The following is a 14,656-nucleotide window of genomic DNA, read 5'->3' on the forward strand; positions in this document are numbered from 1 at the left end:
GCGGGGAGAGGGTGGTGGCACTGATCATACAGCTCTGCGGGGAGGAGGTGATGGCTCTGATCCTACAGCTCTGCGGGGAGAATGTGGTGGCTCTGATCATACAGCTCTGCGGGGAGAAGGTGGTGGCACTGATCATACGGCTCTCCGGGGAGGAGGTGATTTCTCTGATCATACAGCTCTGCAGGGAGGAGGTGGTGGCTCTGATCATACAGCTCTGCGGGGAGGAGGTGGTGGCACTGATCATACAGCTCTGCGGGGGAGAAGGTGGTGGCACTGATCATACAGCTCTGCGGGGTGGAGGTGATTTCTCTGATCATACAGCTCTGCAGGGAGGAGTAGGTGGTGGCACTGATGATACAGCTCTGCGGGGAGGAGGTGGTGGCACTGATCATACAGCTCTGCGGGGTGGAGGTGATTTCTCTGATCATACAGCTCTGCAGGGAGGAGTAGGTGGTGGCACTGATGATACAGCTCTGCGGGGAGGAGGAGGTGGCACTGATCATACAGCTCTGCGGGGAGGAGGTGGTGGCACTGATCATACAGCTCTGCGGGGAGGAGGTGGTGGCACTGATCATACAGCTCTGCGGGGAGGAGGTGGTGGCACTGATCATACAGCTCTGCGGGGAGGAGGAGGTGGCACTGATCATACAGCTCTGCGGGGAGGAGGTGGTGGCACTGATCATACAGCTCTGCAGGAAGGAGGTGGTGGCACTGATCATACAGCTCTGCGGGGAGAAGGTGTTGGCACTGATCATACAGCTCTCCGGGGAGGAGGTGATTTCTCTGATCATACAGCTCTGCAGGGAGGAGGAGGTTATGGCTCTGATCATACAGGTCTGAGGGGAGTAGGTGGTGGCTCTGATCATACAGCTCTGCGGGGAGAGGGTGGTGGCACTGATCATACAGCTCTGCGGGGAGGAGGTGATGGCTCTGATCCTACAGCTCTGCGGGGAGAATGTGGTGGCTCTGATCATACAGCTCTGCGGGGAGAAGGTGGTGGCACTGATCATACGGCTCTCCGGGGAGGAGGTGATTTCTCTGATCATACAGCTCTGCAGGGAGGAGGTGGTGGCTCTGATCATACAGCTCTGCGGGGAGGAGGTGGTGGCTCTGATCATGCAGCTCTGCGGGGAGGAGGTGGTGGCACTGATCATACAGCTCTGCGGGGAGGAGGTGGTGGCACTGATCATACAGCTGTGCGGGGAGGAGGTGATTTCTCTGATCATACAGCTCTGCAGGGAGGAGGTGGTGGCTCTGATCATACAGCTCTGCGGGGAGGAGGTGGTGGCACTGATCATACAGCTCTGCGGGGGAGAAGGTGGTGGCACTGATCATACAGCTCTGCGGGGTGGAGGTGATTTCTCTGATCATACAGCTCTGCAGGGAGGAGTAGGTGGTGGCACTGATCATACAGCTCTGCAGGGAGGAGGTGGTGGCACTGATCATACAGCTCTGCGGGGAGAAGGTGTTGGCACTGATCATACAGCTCTCCGGGGAGGAGGTGATTTCTCTGATCATACAGCTCTGCGGGGAGGAGGTAACATAGTAACATAGTAACATAGTTAGTAAGGCCGAAAAAAAGACATTTGTCCATCCAGTTCAGCCTATATTCCATCATAATAAATACCCAGATCTACGTCCTTCTACAGAACCTAATAATTGTATGATACAATATTGTTCTGCTCCAGGAAGACATCCAGGCCTCTCTTGAACCCCTCGACTGAGTTCGCCATCACCACCTCCTCAGGCAAGCAATTCCAGATTCTCACTGCCCTAACAGTAAAGAATCCTCTTCTATGTTGGTGGAAAAACCTTCTCTCCTCCAGACGCAAAGAATGCCCCCTTGTGCCCGTCACCTTCCTTGGTATAAACAGATCCTCAGCGAGATATTTGTATTGTCCCCTTATATACTTATACATGGTTATTAGATCGCCCCTCAGTCGTCATTTTTTTTAAACTAAATAATCCTAATTTCGCTAATCTATCTGGGTATTGTAGTTCTCCCATCCCCTTTATTAATTTTGTTGCCCTCCTTTGTACTCTCTCTAGTTCCATTATATCCTTCCTGAGCACCGGTGCCCAAAACTGGACACAGTACTCCACGTGCGGTCTAACTAGGTGGTGGTGGCACTGATTATACAGCTCTGCGGGGAGGAAGTGGTGGCTCTGATCATACAGCTCTGCGGGGAGGAGGTGGTGGCTCTGATCATACAGCTCTGCGGGGAGGAGGTGGTGGTACTGATCATACAGCTGTGCGGGGAGGAGGTGATTTCTCTGATCATACAGCTCTGATCATACTGATCATACAGCTCTGCGGGGAGGAGGTGGTGGCACTGATTATACAGCTCTGCGGGGAGAGGGTGGTGGCACTGATCATACAGCTCTGCGGGGAGGAGGTGGTGGCACTGATTATACAGCTCTGCGGGGAGAGGGTGGTGGCTCTGATCATACAGCTCTGCGGGGAGGAGGTGGTGGCTCTGATCATACAGCTCTGCGGGGTGGAGGTGATTTCTCTGATCATACAGCTCTGCGGGGTGGAGGTGGTGGCACTGATTATACAGCTCTGCGGGGAGGAAGTGGTGGCTCTGATCATACAGCTCTGCGGGGGAGAAGGTGGTGGCACTGATCATACAGCTCTGCGGGGTGGAGGTGATTTCTCTGATCATACAGCTCTGCAGGGAGGAGTAGGTGGTGGCATTGATGATACAGCTCTGCGGGGAGGAGGTGGTGGCACTGATCATACAGCTCTGCGGGGTGGAGGTGATTTCTCTGATCATACAGCTCTGCAGGGAGGAGTAGGTGGTGGCACTGATGATACAGCTCTGCGGGGAGGAGGTTGTGGCACTGATCATACAGCTCTGCGGGGAGGAGGTGGTGGCTCTGATCATACAGCTCTGCGGGGAGGAGGTGGTGGCTCTGATCATGCAGCTCTGCGGGGAGGAGTTGGTGGCACTGATCATACAGCTGTGCGGGGAGGAGGTGGTGGCACTGATCATACAGCTCTGCGGGGAGGAGGTGGTGGCTCTGATCATACAGCTCTGCGGGGAGGAGGTGGTGGTACTGATCATACAGCTGTGCGGGGAGGAGGTGATTTCTCTGATCATACAGCTCTGCAGGGAAGAGGTGGTGGCTCTGATCATACAGCTCTGCGGGGAGGAGGAGGTGGCACTGATCATCCAGCTCTGCGGGGAGGAGGTGGTGGCACTGATCATACAGCTCTGCGGGGAGGAGGTGGTGGCACTGATCATACAGCTCTGCGGGGAGGAGGTGGTGGCACTGATCATACAGCTCTGCGGGGAGGAGGAGGTGGCACTGATCATACAGCTCTGCGGGGAGGAGGTGGTGGCACTGATCATACAGCTCTGCGGGGAGGAGGTGATTTCTCTGATCATACAGCTCTGCAGGGAGGAGGTGGTGGTACTGATCATACAGCTGTGCGGGGAGGAGGTGATTTCTCTGATCATACAGCTCTGCAGGGAGAAGGTGGTGGCACTGATCATACAGCTCTGCGGGGAGGAGGTGGTGGCACTGATCATACAGCTCTGCGGGGAGGAGGTGGTGGCACTGATCATACAGCTCTGCGGGGAGGAGGTGGTGGCACTGATCATACAGCTCTGCGGGGAGGAGGGGATTTCTCTGATCATACAGCTCTGCAGGGAGGAGGTCGTGGCTCTGATCATACATCTCTGCGGGGAGGAGGTGGTGGCACTGATTATACAGCTCTGCGGGGAGAGGGTGGTGGCTCTGATCATACAGCTCTGCGGGGAGGAGGTGGTGGCTCTGATCATACAGCTCTGCGGGGTGGAGGTGATTTCTCTGATCATACAGCTCTGCAGGGAGGAGTAGGTGGTGGCACTGATGATACAGCTCTGCGGGGAGGAGGTGGTGGCACTGATCATACAGCTCTGCGGGGTGGAGGTGATTTCTCTGATCATACAGCTCTGCAGGGAGGAGTAGGTGGTGGCACTGATGATACAGCTCTGCGGGGAGGAGGTGGTGGCACTGATCATACAGCTCTGCGGGGAGGAGGTGGTGGCTCTGATCATACAGCTCTGCGGGGGAGAAGGTGGTGGCACTGATCATACAGCTCTGCGGGGTGGAGGTGATTTCTCTGATCATACAGCTCTGCAGAGAGGAGTAGGTGGTGGCACTGATGATACAGCTCTGCGGGGAGGAGGTGGTGGCACTGATCATACAGCTCTGCGGGGTGGAGGTGATTTCTCTGATCATACAGCTCTGCAGGGAGGAGTAGGTGGTGGCACTGATGATACAGCTCTGCGGGGAGGAGGTGGTGGCACTGATCATACAGCTCTGCGGGGAGGAGGTGGTGGCTCTGATCATACAGCTCTGCGGGGAGGAGGTGGTGGCTCTGATCATGCAGCTCTGCGGGGAGGAGGTGGTGGCACTGATCATACAGCTCTGCGGGGAGGAGGTGGTGGCTCTGATCATACAGCTCTGCGGGGAGGAGGTGGTGGTACTGATCATACAGCTGTGCGGGGAGGAGGTGATTTCTCTGATCATACAGCTCTGCAGGGAGGAGGTGGTGGCTCTGATCATACAGCTCTGCGGGGAGGAGGAGGTGGCACTGATCATACAGCTCTGCGGGGAGGAGGTGGTGGCACTGATCATACAGCTCTGCGGGGAGGAGGTGGTGGCACTGATCATACAGCTCTGCGGGGAGGAGGTGGTGGCACTGATCATACAGCTCTGCGGGGAGGAGGAGGTTGCACTGATCATACAGCTCTGCGGGGAGGAGGTGGTGGCACTGATCATACAGCTCTGCGGGGAGGAGGTGGTGGCACTGATCATACAGCTCTGCGGGGAGGAGGTGGTGGCACTGATCATACAGCTCTGCGGGGAGGAGGTGGTGGCACTGATCATACAGCTCTGCGGGGAGGAGGAGGTGGCACTGATCATACAGCTCTGCGGGGAGGAGGTGGTGGCACTGATCATACAGCTCTGCGGGGAGGAGGTGGTGGCACTGATCATACAGCTCTGCGGGGAGGAGGTGGTGGCACTGATCATACAGCTCTGCGGGGAGGAGGTGGTGGCACTGATCGTACAGCTCTGCGGGGAGGAGGTGGTGGCACTGATCATACAGCTCTGCAGGGAGGAGGTGGTGGCACTGATCATACAGCTCTGCGGGGAGAAGGTGTTGGCACTGATCATACAGCTCTCCGGGGAGGAGGTGATTTCTCTGATCATACAGCTCTGCAGGGAGGAGGAGGTTATGGCTCTGATCATACAGGTCTGAGGGGAGTAGGTGGTGGCTCTGATCATACAGCTCTGCGGGGAGAGGGTGGTGGCACTGATCATACAGCTCTGCGGGGAGGAGGTGATGGCTCTGATCCTACAGCTCTGCGGGGAGAATGTGGTGGCTCTGATCATACAGCTCTGCGGGGAGAAGGTGGTGGCACTGATAATACGGCTCTCCGGGGAGGAGGTGATTTCTCTGATCATACAGCTCTGCAGGGAGGAGGTGGTGGCTCTGATCATACAGCTCTGCGGGGAGGAGGTGGTGGCTCTGATCATGCAGCTCTGCGGGGAGGAGGTGGTGGCACTGATCATACAGCTGTGCGGGGAGGAGGTGGTGGCACTGATCATACAGCTCTGCGGGGAGGAGGTGGTGGCACTGATCATACAGCTGTGCGGGGAGGAGGTGATTTCTCTGATCATACAGCTCTGCAGGGAGGAGGTGGTGGCTCTGATCATACAGCTCTGCGGGGAGGAGGTGGTGGCACTGATCATACAGCTCTGCGGGGGAGAAGGTGGTGGCACTGATCATACAGCTCTGCAGGGAGGAGGTGGTGGCACTGATCATACAGCTCTGCGGGGAGAAGGTGTTGGCACTGATCATACAGCTCTCCGGGGAGGAGGTGATTTCTCTGATCATACAGCTCTGCAGGGAGGAGGAGGTTATGGCTCTGATCATACAGGTCTGAGGGGAGTAGGTGGTGGCTCTGATCATACAGCTCTGCGGGGAGAGGGTGGTGGCACTGATCATACAGCTCTGCGGGGAGGAGGTGATGGCTCTCATCCTACAGCTCTGCGAGGAGAATGTGGTGGCTCTGATCATACAGCTCTGCGGGGAGAAGGTGGTGGCACTGATCATACGGCTCTCCGGGGAGGAGGTGATTTCTCTGATCATACAGCTCTGCAGGGAGGAGGTGGTGGCTCTGATCATACAGCTCTGCGGAGAGGAGGTGGTGGCTCTGATCATGCAGCTCTGCGGGGAGGAGGTGGTGGCACTGATCATACAGCTCTGCGGGGAGGAGGTGGTGGCACTGATCATACAGCTCTGCGGGGAGGAGGTGGTGGCACTTATCGTACAGCTCTGCGGGGAGGAGGTGGTGGCACTGATCATACAGCTCTGCAGGGAGGAGGTGGTGGCACTGATCATACAGCTCTGCGGGGAGAAGGTGTTGGCACTGATCATACAGCTCTCCGGGGAGGAGGTGATTTCTCTGATCATACAGCTCTGCAGGGAGGAGGAGGTTATGGCTCTGATCATACAGGTCTGAGGGGAGTAGGTGGTGGCTCTGATCATACAGCTCTGCGGGGAGAGGGTGGTGGCACTGATCATACAGCTCTGCGGGGAGGAGGTGATGGCTCTGATCCTACAGCTCTGCGGGGAGAATGTGGTGGCTCTGATCATACAGCTCTGCGGGGAGAAGGTGGTGGCACTGATCATACGGCTCTCCGGGGAGGAGGTGATTTCTCTGATCATACAGCTCTGCAGGGAGGAGGTAACATAGTAACATAGTAACATAGTTAGTAAGGCCGAAAAAAGACATTTGTCCATCCAGTTCAGCCTATATTCCATCATAATAAATACCCAGATCTACGTCCTTCTACAGAACCTAATAATTGTATGATACAATATTGTTCTGCTCCAGGAAGACATCCAGGCCTCTCTTGAACCCCTCGACTGAGTTCGCCATCACCACCTCCTCAGGGAAGCAATTCCAGATTCTCACTGCCCTAACAGTAAAGAATCCTCTTCTATGTTGGTGGAAAAACCTTCTCTCCTCCAGACGCAAAGAATGCCCCCTTGTGCCCGTCACCTTCCTTGGTATAAACAGATCCTCAGCGAGATATTTGTATTGTCCCCTTATATACTTATACATGGTTATTAGATCGCCCCTCAGTCGTCTTTTTTCTAGACTAAATAATCCTAATTTCGCTAATCTATCTGGGTATTGTAGTTCTCCCATCCCCTTTATTAATTTTGTTGCCCTCCTTTGTACTCTCTCTAGTTCCATTATATCCTTCCTGAGCACCGGTGCCCAAAACTGGACACAGTACTCCATGTGCGGTCTAACTAGGGATTTGTAAAGAGGCAGTATAATGCTCTCATCATGTATATCCAGACCTCTTTTAATGCACCCCATGATCCTGTTTGCCTTGGCAGCTGCTGCCTGGCACTGGCTGCTCCAGGTAAGTTTATCATTAACTAGGATCCCCAAGTCCTTCTCCCTGTCAGATTTACCCAGTGGTTTCCCGTTCAGTGTGTAATGGTGATATTGATTCCCTCTTCCCATGTGTATAACCTTACATTTATCATTGTTAAACCTCATCTGCCACCTTTCAGCCCACGTTTCCAACTTATCCAGATCCATCTGTAGCAGAATACTATCTTCTCTTGTATTAACTGCTTTACATAGTTTTGTATCATCTGCAAATATCGATATTTTACTGTGTAAACCTTTTACCAGATCATTAATGAATATGTTGAAGAGAACAGGTCCCAATACTGACCCCTGCGGTACCCCACTGGTCACAGCGACCCAGTTAGAGACTATACCATTTATAACCACCCTCTGCTTTCTATCACTAAGCCACCAGAGGTGGTGGCTCTGATCATACAGCTCTGCGGGGAGGAGGTGGTGGCTCTGATCATGCAGCTCTGCGGGGAGGAGGTGGTGGCACTGATCATACAGCTGAGCGGGGAGGAGGTGGTGGCACTGATCATACAGCTCTGCGGGGAGGAGGTGGTGGCACTGATCATACAGCTGTGCGGGGAGGAGGTGATTTCTCTGATCATACAGCTCTGCAGGGAGGAGGTGGTGGCTCTGATCATACAGCTCTGCGGGGAGGAGGTGGTGGCACTGATCATACAGCTCTGCGGGGGAGAAGGTGGTGGCACTGATCATACAGCTCTGCGGGGTGAAGGTGATTTCTCTGATCAGACAGCTCTGCAGGGAGGAGTAGGTGGTGGCACTGATGATACAGCTCTGCGGGGAGGAGGTGGTGGCACTGATCATACAGCTCTGCGGGGAGGAGGAGGTGGCACTGATCATACAGCTCTGCGGGGAGGAGGAGGTGGCACTGATCATACAGCTCTGCGGGGAGGAGGTGGTGGCACTGATCATACAGCTCTGCAGGGAGGAGGTGGTGGCACTGATCATACAGCTCTGCGGGGAGAAGGTGTTGGCACTGATCATACAGCTCTCCGGGGAGGAGGTGATTTCTCTGATCATACAGCTCTGCAGGGAGGAGGAGGTTATGGCTCTGATCATACAGGTCTGAGGGGAGTAGGTGGTGGCTCTAATCCTACAGCTCTGCGAGGAGAATGTGGTGGCTCTGATCATACAGCTCTGCGGGGAGAAGGTGGTGGCACTGATCATACGGCTCTCCGGGGAGGAGGTGATTTCTCTGATCATACAGCTCTGCAGGGAGGAGGTGGTGGCTCTTATCATACAGCTCTGCGGAGAGGAGGTGGTGGCTCTGATCATGCAGCTCTGCGGGGAGGAGGTGGTGGCACTGATCATACAGCTGTGCGGGGAGGAGGTGGTGGCACTGATCATACAGCTCTGCGGGGAGGAGGTGGTGGTACTGATCATACAGCTGTGCGGGGAGGAGGTGATTTCTCTGATCATACAGCTCTGCAGGGAGGAGGTGGTGGCTCTGATCATACAGCTCTGCGGGGAGGTTGAGGTGGCACTGATCATACAGCTCTGCGGGGAGGAGGTGATGGCACTGATCATACAGCTCTGCGGGGAGGAGGTGGTGGCACTGATCATACAGCTCTGCGGGGAGGAGGTGGTGGCACTGATCATGCAGCTCTGCGGGGAGGAGGAGGTGGCACTGATCATACAGCTCTGCGGGGAGGAGGTGGTGGCACTGATCATACAGCTCTGCGGGGAGGAGGTGGTGGCACTGATCATACAGCTCTGCGGGGAGGAGGTGGTGGCACTGATCATACAGCTCTGCGGGGAGGAGGTGGTGGCACTGATCATACAGCTCTGCGGGGAGGAGGTGATTTCTCTGATCATACAGCTCTGCAGGGAGGAGGTGGTGGCTCTGATCATACAGCTCTGCGGGGAGGAGGTGGTGGCTCTGATCATAGAGCTCTGCGGGGAGGAGGTGGTGGTACTGATCATACAGCTGTGCGGGGAGGAGGTGATTTCTCTGATCATACAGCTCTGCAGGGAGGAGGTGGTGGCTCTGATCATACAGCTCTGCGGGGAGGAGGTGGTGGCTCTGATCATACAGCTCTGCGGGGAGGAGGAGGTGGCACTGATCATACAGCTCTGCGGGGAGGAGGTGGTGGCACTGATCATACAGCTCTGCGGGGAGGAGGTGGTGGCACTGATCATACAGCTCTGCGGGGAGGAGGTGGTGGCACTGATCATACAGCTCTGCGGGGAGGAGGAGGTGGCTCTGATCATACAGCTCTGCGGGGAGGAGGTGGTGGCTCTGATCATACAGCTCTGCGGGGAGGAGGTGGTGGCTCTGATCATACAGCTCTGCGGGGAGGAGGTGGTGGTACTGATCATACAGCTGTGCGGGGAGGATGTGATTTCTCTGATCATACAGCTCTGCAGGGAGGAGGTGGTGGCTCTGATCATACAGCTCTTCGGGGAGGAGGAGGTGGCACTGATCATACAGCTCTGCGGGGAGGAGGTGGTGGCACTGATCATACAGCTCTGCGGGGAGGAGGTGGTGGCACTGATCATACAGCTCTGCGGGGAGGAGGTGGTGGCACTGATCATACAGCTCTGCGGGGAGGAGGAGGTGGCACTGATCATACAGCTCTGCGGGGAGGAGGTAACATAGTAACATAGTAACATAGTTAGTAAGGCCGAAAAAAGACATTTGTCCATCCAGTTCAGCCTATATTCCATCATAATAAATACCCAGATCTACGTCCTTCTACAGAACCTAATAATTGTATGATACAATATTGTTCTGCTCCAGGAAGACATCCAGGCCTCTCTTGAACCCCTCGACTGAGTTCGCCATCACCACCTCCTCAGGCAAGCAATTCCAGATTCTCACTGCCCTAACAGTAAAGAATCCTCTTCTATGTTGGTGGAAAAACCTTCTCTCCTCCAGACGCAAAGAATGCCCCCTTGTGCCCGTCACCTTCCTTGGTATAAACAGATCCTCAGCGAGATATTTGTATTGTCCCCTTATATACTTATACATGGTTATTAGATCGCCCCTCAGTCGTCTTTTTTCTAGACTAAATAATCCTAATTTCGCTAATCTATCTGGGTATTGTAGTTCTCCCATCCCCTTTATTAATTTTGTTGCCCTCCTTTGTACTCTCTCTAGTTCCATTATATCCTTCCTGAGCACCGGTGCCCAAAACTGGACACAGTACTCCATGTGCGGTCTAACTAGGGATTTGTACAGAGGCAGTATAATGCTCTCATCATGTGTATCCAGACCTCTTTTAATGCACCCCATGATCCTGTTTGCCTTGGCAGCTGCTGCCTGGCACTGGCTGCTCCAGGTAAGTTTATCATTAACTAGGATCCCCAAGTCCTTCTCCCTGTCAGATTTACCCAGTGGTTTCCCGTTCAGTGTGTAATGGTGATATTGATTCCCTCTTCCCATGTGTATAACCTTACATTTATCATTGTTAAACCTCATCTGCCACCTTTCAGCCCAAGTTTCCAACTTATCCAGATCCATCTGTAGCAGAATACTATCTTCTCTTGTATTAACTGCTTTACATAGTTTTGTATCATCTGCAAATATCGATATTTTACTGTGTAAACCTTCTACCAGATCATTAATGAATATGTTGAAGAGAACAGGTCCCAATACTGACCCCTGCGGTACCCCACTGGTCACAGCGACCCAGTTAGAGACTATACCATTTATAACCACCCTCTGCTTTCTATCACTAAGCCAGTTACTAACCCATTTACACACATTTTCCCCCAGACCAAGCATTCTCATTTTGGTGGCACTGATCATACAGCTGATTCTGATTCTGATCATACTGATCATTCTCAGGTGGTGGCACTGATCATAAAGCTCTGCGGGGAGGAGGTGGTGGCACTGATCATACAGCTCTGCGGGGAGGAGGTGGTGGCACTGATCATACAGCTCTGCGGGGAGGAGGTGGTGGCACTGATCGTACAGCTCTGCGGGGAGGAGGTGGTGGCACTGATCCTACAGCTCTGCGGGGAGAATGTGGTGGCTCTGATCATACAGCTCTGCGGGGAGAAGGTGGTGGCACTGATCATACGGCTCTCCGGAGAGGAGGTGATTTCTCTGATCATACAGCTCTGCAGGGAGGAGGTGGTGGCTCTGATCATACAGCTCTGCGGGGAGGAGGTGGTGGCTCTGATCATGCAGCTCTGCGGGGAGGAGGTGGTGGCACTGATCATACAGCTGTGCGGGGAGGAGGTGGTGGCACTGATCATACAGCTGTGCGGGGAGGAGGTGGTGGCACTGATCATACAGCTGTGCGGGGAGGAGCTGGTGGCACTGATCATACAGCTCTGCGGGGAGGAGGTGGTGGTACTGATCATACAGCTGTGCGGGGAGGAGGTGATTTCTCTGATCATACAGCTCTGCAGGGAGGAGGTGGTGGTACTTATCATACAGCTGTGCGGGGAGGAGGTGATTTCTCTGATCATACAGCTCTGCAGGGAGGAGGTGGTGGCACTGATCATACAGCTCTGCGGGGAGGAGATGGTGGCACTGATCATACAGCTCTGCGGGGAGGAGGTGGTGGCACTGATCATACAGCTCTGCGGGGAGGAGGTGGTGGCACTGATCATACAGCTCTGCGGGGAGGAGGTGATTTCTCTGATCATACAGCTCTGCAGGGAGGAGGTGGTGGCTCTGATCATACAGCTCTGCGGGGAGGAGGTGGTGGCTCTGATCATACAGCTCTGCGGGGAGGAGGTGGTGGTACTGATCATACAGCTCTGCGGGGAGGAGGTGGTGGCACTGATCATACAGCTCTGCGGGGAGGAGGTGGTGGCACTGATCATACAGCTCTGCGGGGAGGAGGTGGTGGCACTGATCATACAGCTCTGCGGGGAGGAGGTGGTGGCACTGATCATACAGCTCTGCGGGGAGGAGGTGGTGGCACTGATCATACAGCTCTGCGGGGAGGAGGAGGTGGCTCTGATCATACAGCTCTGCGGGGAGGAGGAGGTGGCACTGATCATACAGCTCTGCGGGGAGGAGGTGGTGGCACTGATCATACAGCTCTGCGGGGAGGAGGTGGTGGCACTGATCATACAGCTCTGCGGGGAGGAGGTGGTGGCACTGATTATACAGCTCTGCGGGGAGAGGGTGGTGGCTCTGATCATACAGCTCTGCGGGGAGGAGGTGGTGGCTCTGATCATACAGCTCTGCGGGGTGGAGGTGATTTCTCTGATCATACAGCTCTGCGGGGTGGAGGTGGTGGCACTGATTATACAGCTCTGCGGGGAGGAAGTGGTGGCTCTGATCATACAGCTCTGCGGGGGAGAAGGTGGTGGCACTGATCATACAGCTCTGCGGGGTGGAGGTGATTTCTCTGATCATACAGCTCTGCAGGGAGGAGTAGGTGGTGGCACTGATGATACAGCTCTGCGGGGAGGAGGTGGTGGCACTGATCATACAGCTCTGCGGGGTGGAGGTGATTTCTCTGATCATACAGCTCTGCGGGGAGGAGGAGGTGGCACTGATCATACAGCTCTGCGGGGAGGAGGTGGTGGCACTGATCATACAGCTCTGCGGGGAAGAGGTGGTGGCTCTGATCATACAGCTCTGCGGGGAGGAGGTGGTGGTACTGATCATACAGCTGTGCGGGGAGGAGGTGATTTCTCTGATCATACAGCTCTGCAGGGAGGAGGTGGTGGCTCTGATCATACAGCTCTGCGGGGAGGAGGTGGTGGCTCTGATCATACAGCTCTGCGGGGAGGAGGAGGTGGCACTGATCATACAGCTCTGCGGGGAGGAGGTGGTGGCACTGATCATACAGCTCTGCGGGGAGGAGGTGGTGGCACTGATCATACAGCTCTGCGGGGAGGAGGTAACATAGTAACATAGTAACATAGTTAGTAAGGCCAAAAAAAGACATTTGTCCATCCAGTTCAGCCTATATTCCATCATAATAAATACCCAGATCTACGTCCTTCTACAGAACCTAATAATTGTATGATACAATATTGTTCTGCTCCAGGAAGACATCCAGGCCTCTCTTGAACCCCTCGACTGTGTTCGCCATCACCACCTCCTCAGGCAAGCAATTCCAGATTCTCACTGCCCTAACAGTAAAGAATCCTCTTCTATGTTGGTGGAAAAACCTTCTCTCCTCCAGACGCAAATAATGCCCCCTTGTGCCCGTCACCTTCCTTGGTATAAACAGATCCTCAGCGAGATATTTGTATTGTCCCCTTATATACTTATACATGGTTATTAGATCACCCCTCAGTCGTCTTTTTTCTAGACTAAATAATCCTAATTTCGCTAATCTATCTGGGTATTGTAGTTCTCCCATCCCCTTTATTAATTTTGTTGCCCTCCTTTGTACTCTCTCTAGTTCCATTATATCCTTCCTGAGCACCGGTGCCCAAAACTGGACACAGTACTCCATGTGCGGTCTAACTAGGGATTTGTACAGAGGCAGTATAATGCTCTCATCATGTGTATCCAGACCTCTTTTAATGCACCCCATGATCCTGTTTGCCTTGGCAGCTGCTGCCTGGCACTGGCTGCTCCAGGTAAGTTTATCATTAACTAGGATCCCCAAGTCCTTCTCCCTGTCAGATTTACCCAGTGGTTTCCCGTTCAGTGTGTAATGGTGATATTGATTCCCTCTTCCCATGTGTATAACCTTACATTTATCATTGTTAAACCTCATCTGCCACCTTTCAGCCCAAGTTTCCAACTTATCCAGATCCATCTGTAGCAGAATACTATCTTCTCTTGTATTAACTGCTTTACATAGTTTTGTATCATCTGCAAATATCGATATTTTACTGTGTAAACCTTCTACCAGATCATTAATGAATATGTTGAAGAGAACAGGTCCCAATACTGACCCCTGCGGTACCCCACTGGTCACAGCGACCCAGTTAGAGACTATACCATTTATAACCACCCTCTGCTTTCTATCACTAAGCCAGTTACTAACCCATTTACACACATTTTCCCCCAGACCAAGCATTCTCATTTTGTGTACCAACCTCTTGTGCGGCACGGTATCAAACGCTTTGGAAAAATCGAGATATACCACGTCCAATGACTCACCGTGGTCCAGTCTATAGCTTACCTCTTCATAAAAACTGATTAGATTGGTTTGACAGGAGCGAGTTCTCATAAACCCATGCTGATATGGAGTTAAACAGTTATTCTCATTGAGATAATCCAGAATAACATCCCTCAGAAACCCTTCAAATATTTTACCAACAATAGA

The sequence above is a fragment of the Ranitomeya imitator genome, unplaced genomic scaffold (assembly GCF_032444005.1).
Source record: "Ranitomeya imitator isolate aRanImi1 unplaced genomic scaffold, aRanImi1.pri SCAFFOLD_325, whole genome shotgun sequence".
NCBI classification, from domain to species: Eukaryota; Metazoa; Chordata; class Amphibia; order Anura; family Dendrobatidae; genus Ranitomeya; species Ranitomeya imitator.